At 47.3% G+C, this 23,682-nt stretch overlaps 1 long non-coding RNA gene and 1 other non-coding gene across 3 annotated transcripts; both read right to left on the minus strand.

The window, feature by feature from the left end:
- Nucleotides 1–9,236: 9,236 nt before the first annotated feature.
- LOC144303826 (U6 spliceosomal RNA) lies at nucleotides 9,237–9,341 on the minus strand. The gene has a single exon (XR_013370808.1). It is a non-coding gene; the product is annotated as a U6 spliceosomal RNA (small nuclear RNA).
- On the minus strand, nucleotides 9,278–22,562 carry LOC144290297 (uncharacterized). 2 transcript variants are annotated; one of them, XR_013358038.1, is made up of 3 exons: nucleotides 22,416–22,562; nucleotides 21,907–22,094; nucleotides 9,278–10,137 (listed from the first exon to the last, which is right to left on the minus strand). It is a non-coding gene; the product is annotated as an uncharacterized LOC144290297 (long non-coding RNA). The 2 variants fall into 2 exon arrangements; XR_013358040.1 differs by lacking the exon at nucleotides 9,278–10,137 and adding an exon at nucleotides 18,206–18,612.
- Nucleotides 22,563–23,682: the final 1,120 nt, after the last annotated feature.

The raw sequence follows: 23,682 nt of genomic DNA on the forward strand, positions 1-23,682 counted from the left end.
ACCTTTCCTGTGGGGTGGTTGTAAAGATTTAGTTGCTAAATGCCCATAAATGCTTCTCTTAGCACAGTTCCTAGTATAGAGGAAATACTTAAAAAACAGTAGTTTCTTTTTTTTTTAATTTTATATTCTCAAATTTATTTTTTTATAATAAATTTATTTTTTATTGGTGTTCAATTTACCAACATACAGAATAACACCCAGTGCTCATCCCGTCAAGTGCCCCCCTCAGTGCCCGTCACCCATTCACCCCCACCCCCCCTCCTCCCCTTCCACCACCCCTAGTTCGTTTCCCAGAGTTAGGAGTCTTTATGTTCTGTCTCCCTTTCTGATATTTCCCACACATTTCTTCTCCCTTCCCTTATATAGAGTGGCCCAGTCAGAGTCTTCCTCTTTGCAGAGAACAATGCATAAAACTCTGGCCGTTTCGACTTAAATTTTCACTGGTATTTTATGTAAATATGCCTTGAATCATTAACATTTCAAAGAAAATATTTTATTGAGCAATGCTCTAAGTTAATTATCTCATGAGCATGGTTTCTCCCAACAGCCTGACTAAATGAACTATATTATTTAAGTCAGCTTGCCCATGTTTTCCAGTGATTTGTTTTTTGATGTTGATGACCTCTTTGCCCCGAAGGGTTGAGGGTATTGTATGGTGCTGTTGTACAGTACAGAGAAATAAGCACAGCCAATTCCAGATAGCCTGGCTTCCAGGAATTGGGACCTTTGTGCAGTTTTCCTCCCTCTACAATTCTAAGGAAAATAAAGTAAGAAATGGAAGAGACCAGACACTGAGGGAGAAGCCATTTCATTCAGTCAATTCTACAACCATTTATCAAACTCATCAAACTCTTCCTGGAGAAACAAAGATCTAGTCCCTGCACTTGGGTCTTGGCCAAATATAAATGGTGGAAAAGTCACATTCATTCAGTCATTCATTGAACAAACACTCTGAACAAGGTTAGCGGTGACCTTCATTTGGTCAATCCTTTGGTCAATTCTGACTTCAAGTTACTTAACCTAACCGTGAAATTGTACACAATTGAGTTCTCCAGCTTGAATGCTATATGCACTTGGCCTCCAGGACCACTTTTGTCTTGATTTCTCCCCCTACCCACTGGCAACTCATAAGGAGTTCATTTTTTTCTGCTTCTTACTCACCTGCCTGAACTCTACACTCTAGAGTGCCCCTGGTTTTGTCCTTGGCCTTCTTTTCTTTTCAATATACACTCATTTCCTTTGGTGATCTAATTCAGTCATGTGGTTTTAAATACCATCTTTATGCAGACAATTCCCAAATCTGTAATTCTAGTCCATATGTCTCCATTTCAGATATGTAACACACACCTCTAGCTACTCAACATTTCTACTTAAACGTGACTATAGGCCTATTAGGTAGGAGTCCAAACCTCAATTCCAGATCTACCTCGCTGCTGTTAGAGTTTTCTCGTCTCCTTAAATTGTACCTCTATTCTTTCAGTTGCTCGGTTCAAAAATGTTGGAGTCATCTTTGACTTCTTTCTCATATTCCACATTGGATCTGTCAACAAGTCATACCATGAAAATACATCCAAAATAGCATGCTGGCTCAAGTTACCATTGTTTTTTACCTGGATTCTTGCAATAACCTTGTGACTTGTCTTTTTCTTGCCTCTGACACTCTACACAGTCTCCTCCCAATACAGTGGTCAGAGTGAACCTGTTAAAATGTGCATCCGATCAGATCGCTTCCTTATTTCAAATACTGAAGTAGTTCCCCACTTCCCTCTGAGTACAAACCAAAGTCTGTCAAAAGTGTATATGCATCCTGCCTTCCTTCCCTATATACATGCATGCGCGGGCACACACACACACACCCGCACACCCCCTTTTACTTCATCTCTTTTATTCCCCTCACTCATTCTGCTCCAGCCATGTCTGGAATACTTTCCCCTCAAACACTGCATAGCTTAGGGCTTTACTTCTTTCATATATTTGCTACAACACTCTTTTCTCAGTGGGGCCTGCTAAGAACTACTTATTCAAATTTAGACTCCTGGGGGGACATCTAGGTGGCTCAGTGGTTGAGTGTCTGCCTTGGCTTGGCTTGGGGCATGATCCTGGGTCCTGGGTTCCAGATGAATGGAGTTCCTCATTGAGTCCCTCATCGGGCCTGCTTCTCCCTCTGCCTGTGTCTCTGCCTCTCCCTGTGTCTCTCGTGAATAAATAAATAAAATCTTAAAAAAAAAAAATTAGACTCGTGGGTGCCTGGCTGGCTTGGTCGGTGTAGCATATGACTCTTGATCTCGGGGTTGTGAGTTTGAGGCCTACATTGTGTGTAAAGGTTACTTAAAAATAAAATAAAGGTAAAATAATAATAAAATAAAATTGCACTCTGACCCTGTCCTTCCAATCCTCCCTCCCTGGTTTGTTTTCCTCTCTGGCACACATTGCCAGGATAGGTACTCTACTTGGGCTTACTTAATATCTAGTTCTCCCACTGCAACGCAAGCTCCGTGACTACAGAGTTTGTATTTTTTTTAATCTTTTTTAGCTTATGGAATTGTTTAACATTGTAACACCATCTGAAGGTGGCAGTGGTCTTTTACACGCTCATCTCTGTAATGTCAAATTAGTATTTAAGTCCCAGTTTAAATCAGTCCTTAAAATACAGGGAGGCAAATGTCTCAAACACTGTAGAAATCAGCCTTTAAAATGTCAAGGACAGGGATTTATATTTGTTTTGCCCACTGCTTTATTCCCAGTGCTAGAACAGTATCTAGCACATAGAAAGAACTCATACTTGTGGATGAGTCCATTTTTATATGCTGCACACCTACTATCACTCACTGTGAAAATCTAGAATTTTTACATACCGTACACCTACTATCTATCATTCTGCTAAAATTTAGAATTGCAAACATCAGTATCTCTGCTTCCATTGAGTTGATGGTTAAATCTGAAGACCCATGCATGGGCAGCCCAGGTGGCTCAGCGGTTTAGCGCCACCTTTGGCCCAGGATGTGATCCTGGAAACCTGGGATCCAGTCCCTCGTCAGGCTCCCTACGGGGAGCCTGCTTCTCTCTCCCTCTGCTTATGTCTCTGCCTCTCTCTCTCTCTCTCTCTCTTTCTCTCTCTGTGTCTCTCCTGAATAAATAAATAAAATCTTAAAAAAAAATGAAGACCGATACATCAATAAGTATTGGGGGGTGGAAGTAGTGCTAAGTGATGCTTATTTGAAGGGCATCAGAAAGAATGGGACGCCTGGGTGGCTCAGCGGTTTGGCGCCTGCCTTCGGCCCAGGGCCTGATCCAGGAGTCCCAGGATCGAGTCCCACATCGGGCTCCCTGCATGGAGCCTGCTTCTCCCTTTGCCTGTGTCTCTGCCTCTCTCTATCTCTGTGTCTCTCATGAATAAATAAATGAAATCTTTAAAAAAAAAAAAAAAAAGAGGGGATCCCTGGGTGGCTCAGCGGTTTGGTGCCTGCCTTCGGCCCGGGGCGTAATCCTGGAGATCTGGGATTGAGTCCCACGTCGGGCTCCCGGTGCATGGAGCCTGCTTCTCCCTCTGCCTGTGTCTCTGCCTCTCTCTCTCTCTCATGAATAAATAAAATCTAAAAAAAAAAAAAAAGAATCTCCTTTAAAAAAAAAAAAAAGATAGAATGACTCCTGCCTGGGGGAATCAGAAAAAGCTTTCTAAAGAAGGCATGTGAAGAGAGCCTTGAAGCAAGAATAGTTCACCAGGTAGATTATTTAAGATAATCTATAATACATAAATCTCTAAGTCTTAGTGATTCACTGCAATAGATGTTTATTTCTTACTTAAAGCCAAACCCAGGCACCTGGGTAGCTCTGTGGTTGAGCGTTCAGCTCAGGTTGATTCTGGGGTCTAGGGATCGAGTCCCACATTGGGCTCCCCAGAGGGAGCCTGCTTCTTCCTCAGCCTATATCTCTGCCTCTCTCTTTCTCTCTGTGTCTCTCATGAATAAATAAATAGAGTCTTGAAAAATAATAATAATAAAGCCAAATCCAAGACTAAGTTTGATGGGAGTCTCTCTTCCAAGTGAGTATAAATGAGCTGGGCTTCTCCCATCTTAGGACTCAACCTTCTTCAATTGAAGGCTTCCCAGGTCACTACAGAAGGAAATGTGAAAGGTTGTGTGTATAAGGTTTCCCTGGTCTGAAAGTGGTGCACAATCATTTCTATATTCCACTGACCAGAACTTGGTCACATGGCAACAGCCCACTACAAGAGAAGGCTGTGTTCCCAGAAGGAAGAGAAAAGGAACTCAGTGGACAGCTAACAATCTGTTATTCCGGGTATGATGAAAGTGTGGTGGGTCTGGGGAACACTGTGATGGGAAACCAGTGTATGTAAAGGAGAGTGGCTAGTGACAAAGCTAGAAAAGTAACCAAGACTCACCTATAAAGGGTTTATGTTTACTATGAAGAAGACTTTGAACTTTCATCCTGAAGCCACTAAAGATTAAACTATCCATTCTCAATTCTAGCTTGATAGCACTGAGATTGGCAAGATGGCCTTTGGGGGACCAAAAGAGAAGAATAAATCTGGTTGGAGTTGTAGGTGGAAGAAATAGGGAAAGGAAAAGGGAAGAGAAGAGGAATTAACTCCTACTACAAGTGCTGCCCAAGTGAGCACTCAGCCCTTCCAATCAACTGTTCCCATCTTTTTAAACACCATGTGTCATAAAATGACTATCCTCCATGCCTCGCCCCATCACCCCCATCACCTCATCACGTGCTTATTTCATTAAGTAATCACAGGTACAGATGCTATCACCTGACTCTTTATGAGGTACAGGGTGCCAGTTCTGCTCCCCACAGCATTATCTTTTCAGAACAGTGAGATTGTGGCTATATTTCCCATGACATCACACTCCTTTCAGTGATGCATCATCCAATCACACTTCTAATCCAGTTTGACATTCTTCATATCTCCTGTCCTTAAAAAATTTCCCCAATTGTTTCAATGGCGGAAACAAACAAAAATCTAAAAAGTCAAAACACACATACAAACACACACAAGGATCATAAGCCTAGACAGTAGTTGGTCACAATGCTTGAAATTATCATTTGAAATTATTTCTGTGGGTCCCAAGCACCTTTGGGTAGCTAAACGACCTCCATTACCATCCCAGTCTTTGGGTACCATCCAGACTCCTGTGCTCCACTGCTGACAAGCTGAGATACACAGAGGAGTATGGAGCGATGAGAAGCATAGGTCAGCCTCCTCTTTCTCATAGCAGGGGCTTCTAAGGACCCCTCTATCTCTAATTTATAAATCAAAGTAAACACCTCAGACAGATGGGCTTGAGATGGGGAGCAAGGCCTTCTGGGACAGGGCCCCATGCAGGGCAAGAGGGGCCCGGCTTACTGTGGGACAGGAGGGTGGTGCCAAAGGCAGACGTTGCCACCCTGCTCCTCTTCAGAGGCTCTCAGTGTCAGGAGGACGTCAGGGCTCACCTAGTCTAACCACGAGAGGTGAAAGCACCAGCCCAATTTCAAAGAAGCTTAATTGCTGACTTTTCTTATAAAATCCATCTCAATAACCTCTTTAGGTAAGTGGCAAAAAAAAGAAAAGAAAAGAAAAGAAAAGAAAAAAGACCTCTTAGTACAAGAATATGAAAAAATAATAAAAAAATGAAAGTTATTTTCTGATGTAGCAGCTCATAGACTTAGTTGTTTCCTCTTCTCTGCTTCTGGTCTCGGCTGCAAGCTCCATTCACCACTTGCAGTGATTCCGAAGAGGTTCATTCTTACGGTCTCATCTAAAAAAAGAAAGGTTTTTTTTTTCTTTTTATTTTATTATTTTTATTTATTTATTTATTTTTTATTGTAATAAGTTGATTTTCTTTTTTTTTAATTTATTTTTTATTGGTGTTCAATTTACTAACATACAGAATAACCCCCAGTGCCTGTCACCCATTCACTCCCACCCCCCGCCCTCCTCCCCTTCTACCACCCCTAGTTCCTTTCCCAGAGTTAGCAGTCTTTACGTTCTGTCTCCCTTTCTGATATTTCCCACACATTTCTTCTCCCTTCCCTTATTTTCCCTTTCACTATTATTTATATTCCCCAAATGAATGAGAACATATAATGTTTGTCCTTCTCTGACTGACTTACTTCACTCAGCATAATACCCTCCAGTTCCATCCACGTTGAAGCAAATGGTGGGTATTTGTCATTTCCAATAGCTGAGTAATATTCCATTGTATACATAGACCACATCTTCTTTATCCATTCATCTTTCGTTGGACACCGAGGCTCCTTCCACAGTTTGGCTATCGTGGCCATTGCTGCTATAAACATCGGGGTGCAGGTGTCCCGGCGTTTCATTGCATTTGTATCTTTGGGGTAAATCCCCAACAGTGCAATTGCTGGGTCGTAGGGCAGGTATATTTTTAACTGTTTGAGGAACCTCCACACAGGTTTTTGTTTTCTGATCACAAATGCCACACATGCTTATTAAGTTTACCGAGAAAAAGACTGGAAAATACAAAAAGAAGGCAGGGAAGGGGAAGACGGAGGAAGGGTTCAGAGATAACTACTCAGAGCTTTGTACTTCAAGCTGCTTTTTAAAAGTCAGATTGAAATTTTGTTACTTGGTTTTCCTCACTCAACAGCAGTGAACTTTCCTCAAACTGTTAAATATTCTCCCATAGTTCCATTTAAGATCACTGCGGAATATTTCATCTTCTTGTGGATATTAATTTATTGGACCTGCTGAATATCCAGATTATTTCAGGTGTTTATTATGTTTTAGGTAACACAGATACAATACCTTGACAAAGGCCTCTCTTATTTTTTATTTTTTAAGTTTTTTAAAGATTTTATTTATTGGGATCCCTGGGTGGCGCAGTGGTTTGAGGCCTGCCTTTGGCCAGGGGCGCGATCCTGGAGACCCGGGATCGAATCCCACGTCGGGCTCCCTGCGTGGAGCCTGCTTCTCCCTCTGCCTGTGTCTCTGCCTCTCTGTCTCTCTCTGTGTGACTATCATGAATAACTAAATAAAATTTTAAAAAAGATTTTACTTATTCATTCATGAAAGACATAAGAGAGAGGCAGAGACACCGGCAGAGGGAGAAGCAGGCTCCACACAGGGAGCCCGACGTGGGATTCGATCCCGGGTCTCCAGGATCGCGCCCCGGGCCAAAGGCAGGCCCCAAACCGCTGCCCACCCCCCTCCGCTCCCTGAGCTGCCCCATTTGAGAAGCTTTTAATGATCATTATCAAACTGTCTTTCAGAGACAGAGCACTAAGTTATAGTTCCATCCACAGCGTATGATGTCTGGTGTTAGTTTGTTTCTACATAAGCCTCTACCCAACGTGGAGCTCAGAGTCCCGAGCTCCAGACCTGAGTCCCCTGCCCTAGGGCCTGAGCTGGCCAGGGGCCCTGGCTGTCAGGATTTTTAAAGATCTTTGCTAATCCTGCCCTTCCGTCAGTATTCACATACTCAAGCTGCAGACTAGGGAAAAGATTTTTCCCAGAGGTGGGAAGAAACTGCGAGCTGGGGAACTAGAGTTGCACAGCATAACTTGAGTGTGAAATCCAGACCCATGTGCCCGAGTAGCCGTGGGTCCCCCTTCGTGGCGCCGCGGGTGGGTGGGCCTCGGAGCCCGCAGTGCCCGCCTCCGCCTCCACTGCAGGTTCCTTCCCTGTGACAGGATAGGACCCCACATCCTACCCTAGCTGCACATCCCACAGGTTGATTGTGACAAGGAAAGAAGAAAAGGTGCGTAAGGGTCCTCAGGAGACCATGAGAGCACTCTGCACACGCACACGCAGGGGATGATTCCTGTGGCTGCACTGACCTCGGTGGATGGTGTGAGAGCGGATCTCAGGTGAATGATCCCTACTCCCTAGTCAACTAGGTCTTCCCTCCGCAGCCCAGCAGGACTCGACCAACGTGCTGGAGACGGCACACCATTCCCGGGGAGAGAGGGCACGCCAGCTGCTTCCTAACAATCCACCGCAAAGTAATTCTGCACGTGTCAAGTGCAAAGAAGCACTTGACAGTGGTCAGGCCTGTCAGAGCAGGAACTGAAGGCCAACGTGTGCTCTCGCCCCGGGCCCCGAGTGTGCTCTCACCCTGGGGTCCTGAAAGCTATTGATTGTTAGTGTCAGGGAACAAGTCCCACCAAGGCCTTGGGAGAGAAGCTGTGGCCCTGAAACAGGCTGGATTTGAGGTCTCTGTCAAGTAACTCTGTCTCTTAGGACCTCCATGGAGCCCGCTCGCATCCTGACCCAATTGCCCTATCAGTCCTTCAATCAGAAATGTCTCCTGCCTATAGGGGCTCCTGGCTGGTTCAGGCGGTAGAGCACAGGACTCTTGATCTCAGGTTGGAAGGTCAGCCCCATGTTGGGTGTAGCTATTACTTAAAAATAAGATCTAAAAAACAGACGTGTCTCTCCTACCTTTGAAGTGTTGTGTAGTCAGGAGGAATGGTCTTGGTCAGGGAGTCCCCCTGGCCTGGGTTAAATCTTGGCTCTGTCACTTGTCGTTCACCCTGGGTCTTCGGTCCCCATGGGGACAATACTACCTACCTTACAAGACCGTTGTGTTCAAAGAACTAGAAGGCCTCACCCCTGGGAGCACCGCAGAGGTGCTTTGGGCTTGGTGGGGGATGCTAGAAGCCGCCATGTACCTGCATCACCCCCCCCCAAATTAGGAAATGACAGGTGCCCGTGAAAGGCAGCGAGGAGAGCATCTTCGGATTCGAAGTGGAAGATGACCAAGGGCCACACAGAACCAGAGACAAGAGCCACAGCGGTTTAAGCACAGATCTGGAAACGTGGAGGAGGGAGGGTCTGGGAAACCTCGGGAGGCCGCGGGTGGGCCGCGGGGATGGGCCGCTGCGGGAAGTAGTGGGGCCTGCTGATTCCCATCTGTGACCTTCGTTAGCATTTGAAGGCGAAGGCCTTGGTGCAGAACGCCCAGCCTCTGGCCCCCAGCCCCCAGCCCCCCGGACCCCAGCCCCCAGCCCCCAGCCCTCGAGCCCAAGAGGCCCCTGATTTCTTGAACCCTGGCACCTCTCCCACCAGGCTCTACAAGGGATCCAATCTTTTTCTATCCCAGCTGAAGCCAAAATCTATTTTATTTACAAAACTCGCCAAAGTCTCGGCTCCCTCTGTTACTGATCCAATATAGAAAGTGTAGTGATTTTGCAAAGAAAAAAAAATATTGTAATAATAATAATGGGTTACATGTCAAATTAGTTTTGTTATTTTTATTTTTTTATATATGGAACACTTCACAAATTTGCATGTCTTCTTAGCACAGGGGGCGTGCTAATCTCTGCATTGTTCAAATTTTTGGTATACATGCTGCCCAAGTGAGCACAATATGTTGAGTTATTAACTCACTTTCACTATTTCTTACGAAATAGAGACTAGTATTGCCTGTTAAGTTTTTTAGTAACTAGAGGAAATGAGACTGCCAAGGCAAGCGAGGGTCCAAGAACAGATTTTATTGCAGGCACCCTCGGGCGAGGTTCCACAACTCACGGGGGAAAGAGAGTGAGTCGGGGAAGTCGCGCCAAGACAAGGTGGTCGGGGGTTTACATAACGTTGTAAGGCAGAACGGTTTCCTATTGGTTGGCTCATATGCGAAGGAAGGATTGCAATCCAACCAGAGTGACCCTCACTATGCAAAGGAAGGATTGCAATTCGACCAGTCAAAGGTGACTTCCTCCTCTGGGGTTTGAAGGGCATTGGGTTCGGTTGGGGAAGTCCAAAGGAGAGGTGTAAGGGTCTGCCCAAGCTGTCGTCCCAAGTGGAGGTGGTGACAGGAACCTCAGCCATTTGGCGTATCTGCCATCTTGAGGAGTTTCCCTTCCCGCCTGGCCCCAACATTGCCCTTGTGTTAGAAATAACCTGTTTCAGTAGCGCATTCAGACACAGACGCCAAAGTCCTAATCTTACAGTGGCTGTGTTCCTTGTACCACTATGTGCCTGCGTTATCAGAAGCTTCCTTGAATTTTTGTACTCTAGGAAGAAATTTGGTGTTTATTTCTTAGGGGAAAAAAAAAGTCAGGCCAATTTTTGGCTTTGGAGCCCAATGACGGCAAGCAGGTGTGTCCAGGGATTCAGGTCTTGATTCTTGAGGTCACTGCATCTGAGGCTGTCTTATCTTCCTCCTTTGAAAGGGAGAACGATAGAGTGGAAAAGCATGGACTCTATTTTATTTTATTTTAAAGATTTTATTTATTTATTCATGAGACACAGAGAGAGGCAGTGACACAGGCAGAGGGAGAAGCAGGCTCCAGGCAGGGAGCCTGATGCAGGATTCGATCCCAGGACCCCAGGGTCACGTCCTGAGCTGAAGGCAGACGCTCAATTGCTGAGCCATCCAGGCGTCCCAAGAGCGAGGACTCTAAAGCACAGATAATCCCAGCTTTGTCCTGCCAGCCCTACAGCCTGTTATGTATATCCCCCTCGCCCATTGGGCCCAGTTAATTCTGAAATGAGAGTCACTTTAGAAATGCAAGCGGGGGTTCCCTGGGTGGCTCAGCGGTTTGGCGCCTGCCTTTGGCCCAGGGCGCGATCCTGGAGTCCCGGGATCCAGTCGTCGGACTCCCTTCATGGAGCCTGCTTCTCCCTCTGCCTGTGTCACTACCTCTCTCTGTGTCTCTCATGAATAAAAAAATAAAATATTAAAATAAATAAATAAACACATATATGATTACTTTATTACTACATCTCCCTGACTCAACATAAGGTCAGAGAGCAGGGGCCCGTCTGGGTGCGCTTGCACGGCACACACAGTGATCAGCTGCCACAATGTATGCTAAGCCCTCAATGGTTTGGGAGGACAGAGACAACCTCCCAAACCATTCCTACACCTCAGCTACAGAAAAGGGGGACTGGGGCTCCAGCTGTACTCACCCAAAAAGTAAAAGCCCCCCTGCTAGCGGTCGGTAAAGCTGAAGGATCCCCAAGAGCTATGCGGTGACACAGTTCCCTGTTCTCAGACCCTTGGACTTCTCCTTGTCTTCACCGCACAGGATGTTGAGGCCAAGATCTTATCTGACTGAAGGAACCACTTGGTCTCTGAGTCAGGCCTCACTGCCCGGGTTCAGATGTGGGCCGAGACTTGGCTGCCTCGTCCCTGGTCTCTCCTATTCCTCTGAGGAAGAACCGTCTGCAGCCCAGACAGGTGTGTAGTGTGTGGGCAGAGGGCCAGCCTCCCCCCCACTCTCCAGGCACCTGCACCCTTCTTCAGAAGTTTGGGCGGTCCACATCTGTACCAGAGAGGTAGCTCTAGCCCAGAGTTTCTTACTGAAAATGTTGACATCTCCCCTTTGGCTCACAAGGTGAACAGTATTTGCAGGGCGCTGCTTGGATCAGGGCCCTCCCCAAAAGACAAGTCTAGTTAGGCCCAAGGGAAAGTGACAACCATCGTCCCCTGAATCTGAGTCGCGTCTGATATAAATTCTTCTCTATTGTATGCAGTGCTGAGAAAGAATACAGTTGACCCTTGAACAACACAGGTTTGAACTGTGTGAGTCCACTTAGACATACATTTTTTGATAATCTTTTTTTTTTTTAGATAAATCATAGCACTGTAAATGTATTTTCTCATTTTCTTTTGCTTACTTTACTGTAAAAATATAGTATGTAATACATAGGACATACAAAATATATGTTACTCAACTGTTTATGTTATTTGTAAGACTTCTAGTCAGCATAAGGCTATTAATAGTTAAGTTTTGGGGGGGATCTAGAAGTTATACAAGGATTTTTGATTATGTGAGGGATGGGTGTCTTTCCCCCCTAACCTTCACATTGTTCAAGAGTTGAGTGTAAATACTAACAACTAAATGGCCCATTGATTTTTTTTAAATAAATTTTTATTTATTTATGATAGTCACAGAGAGAGAGAGAGAGAGAGAGAGGCAGAGACACAGGCAGAGGGAGAAGCAGGCTCCACGCACCGGGAGCCCGACGTGGGATTCGATCCCGGGTCTCCAGAATCGCGCCCTGGGCCAAAGGCAGGCACCAAACCGCTGCGCCACCCAGGGATCCCTGGCCCATTGATTTAAGATTTATTCCACGGGTGCCTCATGGCTCAGCTGTTAAGGTTAAGCTTTCCCGCTCAGATCATAATCTTGGGGGTCCTGGGATTGAGCTCCAAGTCAGGCTTGCTGCTCAATGGGGCATCTGCTTCTCCATCCCCATCTGCCCCTATCCTTCTCCCCAACTTGTGCTCCTGTTCTCGCTCTCAAATAAATAAGTAAAATCTTTTTTATTTTTATTTGTTTTTAAAGATTTTATTTATTTATTCATGAAAGACACAGAAAGAGAGGCAGAGACAGAGGCAGAGGGAGAAGCAGGCTCCATGCAGGGAGCCCGATGTGGGACTCGATCCTGGGACTACGGGACCGTGCCCTGGGTGGAAGGCAGGTGCTGAACCACTGAGCCACCCAGGTATCCCAGTAAAATCTTTTTTAAAAAGTAAGATTTATGGGACGCCTGGGTGGCTCAGTGGTTGAGCATCTGCCTTTGGCTCAGGACGTGATCCCCGGGATCCCAGGATCGAGTCCCGCATCTGGCTCCCTGCGTGGAGCCTGCTTCTCCCTCTGCCTGTGTCTCTGCCTCTCTCTGTGGGTCTCTCATGAATAAATAAATAAAATCTTTTTTAAAAATATTTATTCCAGGGATCCCTGGGTGGCGCAGTGGTTTGGCGCCTGCCTTTGGCCCAGGGCGCGATCCTGGAGACCCAGGATGGAATCCCACATCAGGCTCCCGGTGCATGGAGCCTGCTTCTCCCTCTGCCTGTGTCTCTGCCTCTCTCTCTCTCTCTCTGTGACTATCGTAAATAAAAAAAATAAAAAAAAATATTTATTCCAATTTCATAGGTCTTAGAATATGAAAAAGTTGCACCTTAGAATTGGTGAAAACAGCACCATACAAACTACATACAAACAGCAGACGGCTAAGATTAGCAGTAAGAAGAAAACATTCTCTTGTTCCATCAACAGATCCACCCACGATGGCCTCCGACCGCCGTCTGCTGACAACCGGTGAGCTGCCCCCCACCCCCCAGGCCAACCCTGCACATGTGCACTGGTTCTCCTCCCCTCTCAACAACAGAGACACATCCTCCAGGGTCCCTGCTTCTCTTCTCTGCATGAATAATTTTTTCCTCTCAGCAGGTTCATTTCTAGTGCCTAACATTGTGAAATTATATCTTCCTTCTCTTTCACTTTTAAAGTATTTACCTATCTATCTATTGATAGATCAATCTATTTATCAATCATCTATCTAGTTATCTAAGTAACCTCTATACCCAACGTGGGGCTTGAACTTACAACCCTGAGATCAAGAGTCACACTGAGTCACCAGGCGCCCCCCTCCAATTCCATTTTTAACTGCACATTACACAGAAGTCCTTAAAAGAGATGTCCACTCTTCATCTTCTCATCCTCTCTTCCCATATTTTCCCTTGAACCCTGATGGGAACACCAGGCTTCCCTCACCACCTTTCTGTCAAGGTCCCCATTGGTCTACATTGCCAAGTCCAAGGGTTAGCCATACTCCTTAGCTTAGTTCCCCTCTTGGCAGCAGCTGACTTCCAAGGTACCACTCTCTCCTGGTTCCCCTCTCCCTCCCTGCCCTGAGGACCGTACCCTGCCTGCTCCCACTGCCTGGGTGACCTCACCCAGTCCCATGGTTTTAATTGCCTGTTCTGACTTTAATAACTACTGTCCCCAGCTCTGGCCTCTCCCTTGAACTCAGGGCTCATGTATCCTAATAGCCACCTCAAATTATATATGTCCCAAATCACATTTTTTGAATTCCAGCCTCAAGAAGTCCCCCTGTCTTAATACATGGCAGTTTTCCCAGTTAGTCTGGCCCAAGTCCTCGGAATCTGTCTGACTCATCCTCGACCAGTCATTCTCTCTCACATCTAATCCATCAGCAAATTCTTTCAGATTTCAAAATATCTCTGGAATAAGATCATCTCCCAATGTCTGTTTGCTACCACCCTGGGCCGAGCTACCATCGTCGTTTCCTGGGCGGTTGCAGTGGTCTCCTACTGGTTTCCCCGGCTGGCCCAGTCTCCCACATTCTGTCCCCAAGGCATTGTACGCGGTACCCTGGACCTGGCACGTGTCTGCTCCTACTGTCCTACGGTCCCACCTCAGGTGGGAGGAAAGCCAAAGCTCCCTACAGGAGCTAGCCCTGGCCCCTCCGGTTCCCCTTTCCCTTGCTTCGTCTACTCCAGTGGCGCTGGCCCCTGGCTGGCTCTAGAACACACTGAGCACTGTCCCACCTCAGACAGTTTCTTCTGCCCCCAGACACCGGCTCACCCCTCCCTCTTCACGTGCTGGCTCCATGTCACTCCTTCAGAGCATCCCACACAGAGTCGCCCTCCCCAGCCTCCTCCGCCGTTCCCTGCTTTCTTTCCCTCACATCTCACCCCCTGGCATTTTGTCTGTCTCTTTTTTATTCCTTGGCTGTGTCTGCAGCCCCCATTTGAATGGGAGCTTCATGAAGTCAGGGATTTTATTCACAGCTGTGTCCTCAGCACCTCAGACACAGTCTGGCACGTGGGAGGTACTCCGTGAAGACTTATAGAGTGAATTCTGACCTTGAAGGAAGCTTTATGCGGAAAGAGTGAGAGCATGACCACTTTTCCTATTCTGTTCTATGACAAGGTCCCTGGGGGTTAAAAGAAAGATGCATGCCATAAGCGTTTCCTGGAAGTTGCCTGAAAACACAGAAAACAGCTGCCTTGTTAGTCCTACAGAAGGCTCATTTCTGAAGGCACCTGGTCCTGGCCCGAGAGTGCCTGTGCAACCGACGAGTGTGGCCAGGCTTCACCTGGTCACTGACATGACCCAGCTGCTGTCCTCTGCCAGGGATCTCCTCATTGTCGCTGCTCACCCCATCCCCTGTCCTCTTCCTCTCACTGCCTGGTGAGGCCTGACCAGCCTTGCTCAACTTCTCTCTCACATTCCCCAACAGTTCTCCCTCTACGCACCCTCAGCTCTTTCTCCAGACCCTACTTAAGCCTTTTGGCACATGTCTAGCCTATATGGCACACGTCTTTGTCTCCGCCTGCCCTGTCTCTCCCCTCCCTGCCAACCCCCACCCCACCCCCGACCCCCTCCTCCAAGACTGGGAAGCATTTGAAGGCTGGGTTGTATCTTACTCATGTCTGTATTCCTAACCCCTCACACAGTGCCTGGCACATTGTAGGTGCTCAAGAACTGTTTGCTGAATGACTGAGTGAACTCTTCATTTTCAACAGACTGGCTTTGTCACAGTTTCCCCAAGACAGGCTGGGCTCATTCTTGGCAAATTTAAATGCTCTCCAAACAGCATTCCCTACCCCCTCATTTCTAAACACACACACACACACACACACACACACACACACACCCCTACCCTTCAATAGCTAACTCTTAGTTAAGCAAAATACTTCAGCTCAAAAAACATTTACTGTCAGAGGACCTGGCTGACTCAGGGCAGCATGCAACTCTTGATCTCAAGCCCCACGTTGGGTGTTAGAGATTACTTACTTAAATAAATAAAACTTAAAAAAAGAAAAGATTTTTTTTTTTTTTTTTTAATTTATGATAGTCACAGAGAGAGAAAGAGAGAGAGGCAGAGACACAGGCAGAGAGAGAAGCAGGCTCCATGCACCGGGAGCCCGACGTGGGATTCGATCCCGGGTCTCCAGGATCGCACCCTGGGCCAAAGGCAGGCGCCAAACCGCTGCGCCACCCAGGGATCCCAAGAAAAGATTTTTTAATAAAGCATTTACTGTCTTACTGTCTGTTTACATTGTTCTAGTACTATTACCCAGTGGTTAATGAAGATGAGCTGGTGGCTGATTTATTGGCACAAGGTCTATCAAATATCATTTTCTTCATTAGGCCCTTCTTTATAACTCTAAGCAATGCACATCTTTCCCCTGCCCAAGGACGCACAGGACGGAGAATCGGTTTCCTTGAGAGGCAAGCAAAGCCCCGCGCGAGGTTTTGACTGTGGTGTGTAGGAGCTGGGCCACCTCAGTTTCCTGGTTCAACCTGGCTTTTCCTGCTTACTAGCTGCCTGGCCTTGGCAGGCAGTTACTTTGTATCTGAGCATCTGATCTTTAAAAAAAAAAAAAAACACTTAAAAAAAAAAGAACCTCTTTCTGGGGACTCTGGGGAAGATAACATGAGATACCCCATCTGAAGCACATAGATCATGAGCAATAAATGATAGCTGTTATTATCTCAGTTTAATAGGATTTCTCACGTCTGATGGGATTTATCAACTTCATGAAATATCATGCTGATTTCTTCTTATTCTATCATATATAACTTATCTCTTAAATGACAGTTCATGTTCCTGGAAGGCTGTGGTCATGAGCAACTAGTAGGCCTAGAATAAACATGGAGGAATTAGGTTGTTCCAGTTATATGAGTGAATTCATGGGCTCCCAAGGCTGTTTAGTTTTTGTTTAAAGATTTTATTTATTCATGATAGAGAGAGAGAGAGAGGCAGAGACACAGGCAGAGGAAGAAGCAGGCTCCATGCAGGGAGCCCGACGTGGGACTCGATCCTGGGTCTCCAGGATCACGCCCTGGGCTGAAGGCAGAGGCTCAACCACTGAGCCACCAAGTGCCCCTGTTTGTTGTTCACTACTTGGTGGGTCGTTTTCTCAAACCGGGGTTAGGGAGCAGGGGTAGGCTCCTCACTTAGGATCCTGCGTGGGCATGCTCCCCCAGCCCGGGCAGGGCGCAAGGCAGGGGACACAGGCACGGGCAGGGTGCAGGGCAGGGGACACAGGCACGCGAGGCCGCAGCGACCACGACCACGGCGGAGCAGCCCGAGCACTGCCAGGGAGCTGAGCTGTCCTGGCGCCTGCCTGCACCTGCTGCACGGCCTGAAAGGCCTGCACCTGCTGCACCCCTGCTGGGGGGGGGCGGTCCGCTGTGGTCCAGCTGCCGCTGCTGCGGGCAGGCGGTGTGACCTCTGCCTCCGTGCTTGCGGAGTGAGCTGACGTGGTAGCCCTCTCCTTTAGAGTCACTGCAAAAGTGGAACAGTAGGTGCCTGGTACTCAGGGAAGGGCTCAATATGTGGCCGGTGTCTTTATGACATGTTGTGTCTTCCTTTGCTCCAGGTCCGTTGCAGTCGTAGGGTAGGCCATCCCCCTGGATCTGCTTTAACACTGCCAGACCTCAGAAAGCACCCTTTGAGCATCACATGGGGGTTTTATTTAATTTAATTTAATTTATTTATTTATTTTAATAGATTTTTATTTGTTTATTCATTAGGGACACACACAGAGAGAGAGGCAGAGACACAGGCAGAGGGAGAAGCAGGCTCCATGCAGGGAGCCCGACGTGGGACTTGATCCCGGGACTCCAAGATCACGCCCTGGGCCAGAGGCAGGCGCTAAACCGCTGAGCCACCCAGGGATCCCCCACGTGGGGGTTTTATGACCAAGAATCTTGCTCTTGCCTCACCCCAGGAGCCTCCTGCCGCCCTGAGAGACTGCCCAGACATCCCTAAACATTCTTCCAATCAGGGAGCAGCTGGGGCCCCAGGAAATGCCGAATTTCTTATTGCAATTCTTTTTTCTTTTTTTTTTTTTTAATTTTATTTATTTACGATAGTCACACAGAGAGAGAGAGGCAGAGACACAGGCAGAGGGAGAAGCAGGCTCCATGCACCAGGAGCCCGATGTGGGACTCGATCCCGGGCCTCCAGGATCGCTCCCTGAGCCAAAGGTAGGCGCTAAACCGCTGCGCCACCCAGGGATCCCCTCTTATTGCAATTATTTTATTTGTATTTTTCAATAATTTGAAATGGTGTGGGAATCAAAATTTTAGAGTGGCCGGAGCTCTGGGGGCAGGATCTCTGAGAAGTAATTAAAGGTACAGGGTTTTTTAAAACAAACAAACAAACAAACAAACATTATGGGACCTAGAGGGAGAATAAAGCATAAGGGTGTAGAGCAGGGAAGGGAAGCGGCAGAGGAAGAAGGCAGATGGGAAAAAGGAAGAAGAGGGGCGCCTAGGTGGCTCAGGGGTTGAGCCTCTGTCTTCGGCTCAGGTCATGATCCCGGGGTCCTGGGATCCAGTTCTGCATTAGGTCCCCGCAGGGAGCCTGCTTCTCCCTCTGCCTGTGTCTCTGCCTCTCTCTTTGTGTGTCTCCTGAATAAATAAATAAAATCTTGAAAGAAAGAAAAAAAGAAGACAGGCAGGAATGAGAAGATGAGAAGTGGATGAGCACAAGACAAGGGAAAAGGCAATGATTGCAAAGATATAAAAAGATACAAGATTATTTTTACAAAATCATTTAACCATGTACAGCGTAAAAGAATGGAAGGAAGCATACTGACGTGAGAACAGTGGTTTGGCAAGATTGGATTATTCTTTATTCTTCCTGCTTATAATGCGGGGTTCTCTGCCCCACTGACGTTGGGCGCGGCCAGATGACTTTCTTTGGCCAATGAAATGCGGGCGGTGCTTGCAGCATGCCAGTGAGGCGAAGTGCAGTATGCCAGTTTCAAGTGAAGGCCTTAAGAGGCGTCATATTTTTCTGCTCACCCTTTTGCATTCTTGTGATCTTCCATGGCAAAAACAGTATCTCCCGAGAGCTGCTGGTCACTGAGGAAGATGAGCAAACATGCGGGAGCAAAACTAACCCAACTCAGCCAGAGCTCAAGCCCCTCCGGGTACTCAGAGTCTCAGTGGACCCAGGAAAGAGGAAATAAATGTATGTGGTTGTAAGCTCTTGATGTTGTAAAGTTGCTTATGCAGCAAAGACTAATTTATCATGATCATCTCTGAATGATGGTTGGTTTTTATTTCCTTCAATTATTTTCTGTATTTTCTGAGTATTTGTGAATAAGTTTGCTTTTAGGGTTAAGAATCAATTAAGCATGAGGAAATATGTATTTCCTACTAGATCCTCCATTATTATGATACAAGATAAGACTTGCCTGAACTGTAAACACATAAGACTGTTAAGACAACTTGAAAAACACAAGTCTACTAATTCCCATGCATTTTCTCTCCTATTCCTCTTTCTGCATAGTTAACAATTAAGTTCACATTTCTGTTGCCTTAGCAGATACTCTTAGTGTTTTGAAAGAGCAGCTATTTCTGAGGTTATGTTTGAGGCTCTGATTACAACACACGCAAAGCCTAGCTCAGGGGCCTGGGAGATCTGGGCTGGTTTGAGAGAATTAACACAAAGGTAATTCTCTGTAAGTAGTAATTCTCTAAGAACCCCTTTGGTCAGAATAATTTTTTACTTTATTGATTTTTCTCACTCATGAGGCATAGTGGTGAGAGAATAAAATAACAGGGGTAGGAAGGGAACCATCAAGAGATGGGGTGGAGGAGGCAGATGGGGATGAAGAAAATGAATCAGAAAGCAGAAATTGAGGCAGGGGGTAGGGGTGGGGTGGGGGAGAAGTGGGAAAGAGGTAGTGTAACTAGGAGGACCTGAGGCTGCAGGCAGGACTAGCCAAGGTGACTCCAGACCTCGAGTGGCTTGGCTGCTCACTGTCCACACTGCATTCATTGTCTACACCTGCAGTAAGCCAGTACCGCTAAGCCATACTTGCCCTGCCTTTCCAGCCTGCCCTCTCTCTTCTCTCACCCTCATCATGGCTCACTCACTTTGTTTCCTATCTTCCTGTCCCCCTCCAAAGTTCTCTCCAATTCTTCTCAGGCCTTCCAAAGTCTGACCACCCTTCAAGGCTCTGCTCCCCAAAGCATCCCTAAGTCGCTGAGGTTTCCCTTCTCTGAACTCTGGGCTACATCTCTTTCCTGAGTCTCCAGGCTCATGAATCTGATCCCACCCCCTTTGGTGTCTCCAGTAACTCAAGTATGCGTGACTTTACCAAAGCATACATGAGGACGCCGGCTCTCGGGGGCCGGGATCTGGGGTGGGTTGTTGTTCACTGCTGTATCCCAGAGTCCAGAAGAGTGCTCAGCAGCACGCAGGCCTTCACGAAGTACAGCTGAACGAATGAATGTGTTAGCAGCCAGCAGCCACAGCTTGCTTCTATTGCATTGCTTATGGTGCTTCCTGGCTCTCTAGTGTCCCCAGCTGACCGGCAAAACGCCTTTAGGACACAAAGCTGTGCACATAGGTGATTTATTCACTGATTAAACAGCCAAGTTCCACAGTAGATCAGGCTCAGGACCAAAGCCATCTTCCTCAAATCCTAGGAACCATGGACTAACTCAAGGATCAAGTCCCGCATCAGGCTCCCAGCGTGAAGCCTGCTTCTCCCTCTGTCTGTGTCCCTGCCTCTCTCTCTCTCTGTGTCTCTCATGAATAAATAAATAAAATCTTAACAACAAAAAAAGAGGTGTATTCCTATCTATTCATTTTGAGCCCTGCTGCTATGTCAGTCTGATGCTTTCCGAGTGTTTTGTTCTCATCATTCTTTGTTATCTCAGCTACACGCCTGTCCCTCTGTCCCGCCTGTGAGCAGGGCCTGAGCTGCACCCCCCCCCCCACCTGCCCTGGGCTTCCGGCCCTGGCTTGGACCAGGCTCGCACTGCTGGCAGCTGGAAGCCAGGGCTGTGATTTGCTGCCAGTGACATCACTCCGGCAGCCTTCCTCCCCAGATGTGCGTGGGCTGTGTCCCAGCGCCCTGCTGCACAGCAGCGACAGGACGCGACAGGAAGCCAGCGTCTAGAACTGCTGCCCGCCCTAGCCTCAGGGGCCCTCAGTGGCATTCTTTGACCCCGCGTGCTCCGTGGGGAGCTCTTGTCCACCAGCCACCAGCCACTGTGGTGGGTGGAGCGCTCTGGTCCCGCTCGCTCGTTGGCCCCACACACGGACGTGCTATGGGAATGACTAAGACTCACATCACCGCACATTAGGAAGCAATTATCTGAAAACAGATTTGTCCCCTGAGTCATCCAGTGTGTTCCCTGGCGTCCCTCTCTTTCAAAAATCAGCCAGCAGTAAAGTAACGCAAACGTCCTATAGGGCCTCCTGCTGCATTTGTCAGGAGATAACATATCTGCTCTAGATGGATTTACAGATTATTACTTTTGCTTGTATTGTGTTACTAAAGCTGCCCTGTTCTAACCCTAGATTTATTCTCCCAAGAAGAATGGTTTTCAGGATTAATTTTTTTTTGCCTTTCACTCCTTTGTGCGATAGATGACTAATACTGCTTTCATTAGCTCACCAACTACTTGGCTTCGGTTCTTTTTCTTTACTCTCTCTCCCTCCCTCCTTCTCCCCCCACCCCCATTTTGTTTTATTATTTCAACCTAAAACATTTTTTTAATTAAAGAAAAAAAAATTCTAAGTTCTCTCTACACCCGCCATGGGGCTCAAACTCACACCCCAAGATCAAGAATTGCATGTTCCACCGATGTGAATATTTGTTTTAAAGATATGAATATTTGGGGGGCACTGAGTGGCTCAGTTGGTTAAGCATCCAACTCCTGATTTCAGCTCAAGTCATGATCTCAGGGTCCTGGGATCCAGCCAAATGGGGCTCCGCACTCAGCAGGGAGTCTGCGTGGGTTTTTGTCTCCCGCCCCCTCTGCCCCTCGCTGCTCCCCATGTGGGCACACGCTCTCTTTCTCTAAAATAAATAAATAAATCTCAAAAAATAAAGGTATGAATATTTTGATATTGTCTTCATATTCTGTATGAGTTCGCCACCACAAACCGGACAGACCTGTCTTGTCTCAGGGTTCGGGAGGGCAGCGCCTGAAGTCAGTACAGGCCTGGGAGGCGGGCATGGGCAGGGCCGCTCCCTCCGGAGGCGCCGGAGACCATCCCTTCCTTGCCTCCTCCAGCTTCTGGCGGCAGCTGGGCCTCCGTCACCCCTGCCATCTGTCTCTGTGGTCGCTCCCTCCTTCTCTTCTGTGGGAACCGAATCTCCCCTTGCCTCTCTAGTGCTGGCATTTAGGGCTCACCTGGCTAATCCAGGGTAATGTCTTCATGGCAAGATCCTTAATCTGCTCCCGTCTGCGAAGACTCCTTTTCCTCATGAGGTCACATTTACCGGTGCCGGGGTTGGGATCACACGTCCTTCAGTGGCTGTTGCTTGGCCTGCTGCATTTTCGATTCCCCGCTCCCCACCATGCCACGGAATATTTTGTATCTACACGCAAAGGTTGGTAGAGAAAGAGATAACGGAAGGAAAAGCAAATCTAGAGGAAGCAGAAGATGGAGAAGAGGTCTTTCCTTGCCTGTGAATACCCTCGGGGCTAATGGCCCTCCTGGCACTCCCCTGGTCCCCTGAGGGACGAGGGGAGGGGGGGACCTCTCCACCCACAGGCCAGGGTAGCCCACAGACTTCTCTCCCCTCTCCCTGGGCCACCAGAGCACCAGTACATGACACGGGCTCATCCAAAAAGATGTTCTCCCCAGGGGTTTGACCTCAAGGGGGAGATACACAGAGGCCTGGAGAGCTGGAACTTACCCCAGGGCAGTGGTGTCCATGGCCAGGAGCAGCCAGGTCTGGTGCGGGACCTTGTCACCTCCCCAGTTTCCTGCTCTCTCCCCAGCACTGCTTCTCCAACGTTCCTTTTTCCTTCTTCCCTCCCCCTCCAACATTCCGATTCCTTCTGGGAGCTGATGAATGACCTGCCAGCACTTTCCTTCTTTGCTGAAGTTAGCCCAAGGAGGTCTCTGCTGCTTGTAACCAAGAATCCTCCTAGATTCTTGGAAACTGCCAGCTCTGAAGCTTTCTTTGATAAAGCCGGGCAGCAGCTTTGGCTCCAGGGAAGGCCCTAGCTGGAGGGGGGCAGGCAATGCGGGCAGGGGTCTGTGAGGCCACCGCGGGCCTATGGGAGACACCTAGATGTCTGCGTGATTAAAAAAAAAGTGGTTTCGTGTTAGGAATCACCGCACAGAATTTGAAAAGAAGGAAACTGATATGGTTCTCAGCCCAGACTATACGCCCTGTGAAAAATATGTGTGCTACTGTCTTTACGACCCTGAAATATATGCAGAATTAATATAACTTAGGTGTTTATATAACCTTAAAAGGTCAACAAAACATAAAGGAAAAAGTTTGTATATAAATAAGTATAAAAGGAATACAAATTATTTTATTATTTCTTTTAAATATTTTATTTATTTATTTGAGGGAGAAAGAGAGCTATCGAGAGAGAGAGAGAGAGAGAGAGAGAGAGAAAGAGAGAGAGAGAGCGTGAGCGCAGAGGGGAGAGGGAGAAGCAGATCCTCACTGGGCAGGGAGCCGCACACAGCGCTTGATCCCAGGACCCCTGGCTCATGGCCTGAGCTGAAGACAGACTCCTAATGACTGAGCCACCAGGCACCAGTCATTAGGCGATACAAATTATTAAAGAAAATAATGTTAAATAAAAATACAGGCTTCAACATGTATACAGATGCATGACCACGTTAGAGGACCCCACAAGTTTATAATCTCACAAATACGCAAGTGAGAATCCCACCCCACTGAATGAAAAGTACGGATCACAGAGCCGGGCATGGAGTGTGATTAGATGTCTTCTGAGAAGCAGAAGCTGCAGGTGCACACATGTCCCTGCATGGGATGTATGGACAGGAAGGGACAGGCGATGGCTGCAGTCACCTCTGAGGAAGGAAGAGCTGGGGAGCCGGAGGAAGAAAGAAGCCTTTGACATTTTGCTCACTGTTTGTATACTTTGTGCCATTAATAAAATCAATGTGTCACTACTTCTGTAATAAAAAATGTAAAA

Source organism: Canis aureus, chromosome 2 (assembly GCF_053574225.1).
Source record: "Canis aureus isolate CA01 chromosome 2, VMU_Caureus_v.1.0, whole genome shotgun sequence".
Classification (NCBI taxonomy): Eukaryota; Metazoa; Chordata; class Mammalia; order Carnivora; family Canidae; genus Canis; species Canis aureus.